At 45.2% G+C, this 4084-nt stretch overlaps 1 non-coding gene across 1 annotated transcript; it reads left to right on the top strand.

The window, feature by feature from the left end:
• Positions 1 to 3507: 3507 nt before the first annotated feature.
• Positions 3508 to 3580, top strand: TRNAG-UCC (transfer RNA glycine (anticodon UCC)). Its single transcript has one exon. It is a non-coding gene; the product is annotated as a tRNA-Gly (tRNA).
• Positions 3581 to 4084: the final 504 nt, after the last annotated feature.

Genomic DNA, 4084 nt, shown 5'->3' with positions numbered 1-4084 from the left:
TTGTGTGTTTTTATTTTCTTTTTTAATATTACTGTCCGAATAGCATGCACATTTATCTCATTATAGTTTTCATTTCAATTGCTTTGGTTGCTAATGAATTTAAATGTTTTTCATAAATGTATCCTCCGTGTACATTTCTGCTTTTGAGATTTGTCTCTGATTTGTCTTTAGCCATTTTGATTGATCTGTCAGAGCTTTGTTTATTTTGAGAGGCTTAATACTTTGGCATATATGTTGTAACTATTCTTCTTAGATGTTATGTGTTTTTAAAATTTTATTAGTGGTGGCTTTTGATGTCCTGGAATTTTTAATGTTTGTGTTGCATCATTTTGTCTTTTCCATTGTGGTGTCTGCCATCAGGAGACTGGAAAAGTCTGCCAGGGGAATGATGTGTAGGGCTCATTGCCACAGGGGACCATTGGACAGATACCCAGACTGAACTATGTGATGTCACGTGTGTGAATAAAATGGCCTTTGACTTTGGAGGAGCTGATAATGATCGCTTGGCAGTGCAGCCCAGGTAGTCAAGAACCCTCTGTCTATTCTTTTCTTTTTTTTTCCTCTCCGTCTATTCTTAATTTTTTATTAAGAATTTGTTCCTAACTAATTACGTAGCAGAAAAAGCCCTGAGCAGAGAGAGTCAAGGCCAAGAACCTTGGGCCATGCTGCCTACTCACTGTGGAGCCTCCATCCCTTCATATGTAGAGAGAAGCAATGATGAGGATCTTTTCCTTTCCTCCCCCTAACTGATGACAGGGTGACCTTAAACAAGGTCCTAAAAGTCACTCCCCAGTGAAGCCTGTTCTAGGCACAGAAAGCCAGACCACCCAAAGAAAGGCAGAAAGATCCCATCATATAAACATTCAAAATTCCTGGACGTCAAGAAAGACCACAAATACAGTGAAAAGACAAAGAACAAGCTAGGAAAAATATTTTCAACCATTAAGTCGTTAGACTTGTAATGGACAGATAATTCCTGCTCCTCCTTCGGAGGGTGGGGGAGGGTGAAGGAACCCAGCACAGAGGAAGGGCTCAGTGCAGGCTTTTTATTCTCCCAAAGGAATGACTGAATCAATGATGAAGCCAGCATCCTTGGTGGAGTGTGTGCCTTCCTTTAAATTAAAGGGAGATGGACTGCCTGAGCTGGGGAAGGAAGTGGTTTCTCTTCTATTGTTTACTGCAGGGTTCACTGCAGAACCTCTGAGCTCATCTGGAAAATGGGTTTAGAACTGTTTACTCTCTCAGTCCAGCCTCCTCCCTCCCAAGGGATGTCAGTTGGATGAATCAGAGCAAAGGTATTTTGGCTCAGTCATTGTTTTGACAATAGGAACGATTAAACAGATAGTTTATTTATTTTATTCTCATCTTTTGCACCCACATCTCCAGAAGGGCTTTGTTCATAGGTGTAGACAAGAAAGGAACTTTCTGCAAAGTCAGAAACTGGTTGTGAGAAGAAAACGGGGGCATCTTTGAGGCAAAGGAGTTTTTATTTTTTTCACAAGGTTTCTTTTCAACTGGTTCTTTTCTGCTCTTGTGTGGCCTGGAAAGTCTGTGAACTCCAGGCCTGAGAAAGGACTTGAGTTGCAGCATGAAAGGTTGGGTCAGATGTCAAGAGGGACTTCCTGGTCAATGAGGTGTGTAGGTCAAGGAAGGATCGAAGGAGGAAAGTCACCACCTTCTTCCTCATGAATAGGAGGCTCAGAGGCAGTGCCTGTGGGTGAGATCCTCTCCCCACATTCCCAGAACTCTGGAAAGCAGCAATGGAGACAAAGCACAGCCCTGCCGGAGGATCCTGAGAAAAAAATGCAGTACCTCCTTCCCATTTCACAGGTGGAGAAATCAAGGTAGGACTGTGCAATAAACATTTACCAAGGACCTCCTCGTGCCGGGACTGTGAGCACTAGGGGTGTAGCAGTGAGTGAGACAGATGACTGGCAAACGAGGACAGGAACACAGAATTAACACTGGGGAGTGATGGGGCTGGACTGGGACAGGAAGGAGTGGGGAGGGGGGTGGAGAGCATCCTTAAAGGAGTGGTCACGGTGACGCAAGGTGAAGTGACTCACCAGGGTCACAAGGAGATGCAGTCAGAGTCTGGCTTCCTGAGTCGTAGTCAGTGGCTCCTCTAGCTTCGCCAGGGTGTTTTGGTTGCAAGTGACAGAAAACTCAACTCAAAAAACGCTTATGCCCAGAGGACCTTGGTTGACTGAAAAATCTGGGGGTAGATCTTGGTTTCAGGCATGTCTTGATCCAGGTTCTCAAACAATGTCCCAAGCCCTGCCCTCTCTCCGTATGTCTGCATCTTCCATGTTTTTTTAATTAATTAATTAATTTGGCTGTGTCAGATCTTTGTTGTGTTATGTGGAATCTTTCAATGTGGCGCATAGACTCTCTAGTGGAAGCACATGGGCTTAGTTGTTCCACTGTACGTGAGATTTTAGTTCCCCAACCAAGAATCAAACCGTCGTTGCCTGCATTGCAAGGCACTAACCACTGGACCACCAGGGAAGTCCCTTCCATGGGGATTTTAATTCCCAGGAGGCTTCTTGTGGGAGCAAGATGACTCCAGCATCTTGAGAGTCAGTCTCAGCAGGACAGGTTGCTTCTCCTACCCGAGCCGTTTGAACCAAAGTCCTGGGCCTGACTCCCTCCGCCCAGTTTGGGTCACAGCCCCGTTTCAGAACCACTTGCAGTGGCTTAGGGGACATTTAGCACCAATTGCCCATGCCTGGATCACAGGCCCACCCTGGAGCACCAGGCTGAGAAAAGGGAGGATGTGCTCCCAGGTGAATTCTGAGCACTGTTGGCAAATGGAGGAGGATGGATTCAGGCCAGCCCAAACCCAGCCATGACAGTGACGTCATCCTCCTGCATCCTTTCCAGCCGCTTCCCCAGGCTGTATCAGATGCTGGCTGTGTTCTTCCATTTCTGTTTCCCCGAGCTCAGCCCTCAAGATATAGGAGACACTTTTTTTTTTTCCAGTCCTCCTCCAGGATCTTACAATTTACTTGAGGAAACAAATCCTATATCCTTGTTTTCATCCTGTCTTTTTGTGGTTTGCTAATGACATGAATTTTCTGTCCACAAAGGGAAGGATGTCTGTGGGCTGGAGGAGTCAAGGCGGGCAAGGGAGGCTTCCAGTACATTTCAAAGGGTGGGTTGCATTGGGCAAGGATTGGCAGAGGGTAAAATTCGATAGTGCACGCAGGATGCTAGCTATGGTCAACTGCACACATAGCCACTTGATTATGGTTTGTCAGGATATATGGTTAGAATTTGTGTAGTTCTTGTACCACTGGTAGTTTACAAGATTATAAGATGCGAACCAGGCAGATGTGTATTTTAGTAGTCAGGTATTTATTCCAAATTTGTCTTTAAAACAAATATATTATTACATTATCAGTCCTGGATGATACGGCCAGGGATGAAGTGAAAATTTAAAAAGAAGAAGAAAAAAATAGGAAAAAGAAGAGGGAGGAGTTTATTTAAAGAAAGATCCTAGGGACTTCCCTGGTGGTCCAGTGGCTAAGACTCTGCATTTCCAATGCAGAGGGTCCAGGTTTGATCCCTAGGTAGGGAACTAGATCCCACATGCCTCAGCTAAAAATCTGCTGCAGCTAAGTAAATAAATAAATATAAAAAGAAAGGGCACGAGATGCTAAATGGTTTGCAGAAAGGGCGGGATATATTGTATGAGAATGAGTCAGGTTTGGGAAATGCTGGTGTAGAGTGTGGATTCTGGGACCAGACTTGGATTTCAGCTTCAGACCTGTGTGCATCTGTGCCAAAATTTTGGACACATGGATTTGCCTTTCCAGCCCTTAGTCTTCTTACCTATAAGATGGGGCTGAGACTGGGACCAGCTTCATGGGGGGTTTCAAGGAATCCTTCATCTAGATAATGTGTGTGCAACGCTTAGCATGGTGTCCAATGCAAGTGAAGAGTCATTCAGTTAGCTGTTAATCATCTGTGTTATTTTTCACTGGAAGCAGGGAGGGAAGGCAGCCTAGGTAGCAGGCATGGCAGCAAAGGCTCGGAGGTGGGCATGGACATGGCAGGTTGGGGGCTGCTGTGCAGGTGGGAT

Source organism: Bos taurus, chromosome 13 (assembly GCF_002263795.3).
Source record: "Bos taurus isolate L1 Dominette 01449 registration number 42190680 breed Hereford chromosome 13, ARS-UCD2.0, whole genome shotgun sequence".
NCBI lineage: Eukaryota > Metazoa > Chordata > Mammalia > Artiodactyla > Bovidae > Bos > Bos taurus.
This window is presented reverse-complemented; position numbering and strand designations above follow the sequence as displayed.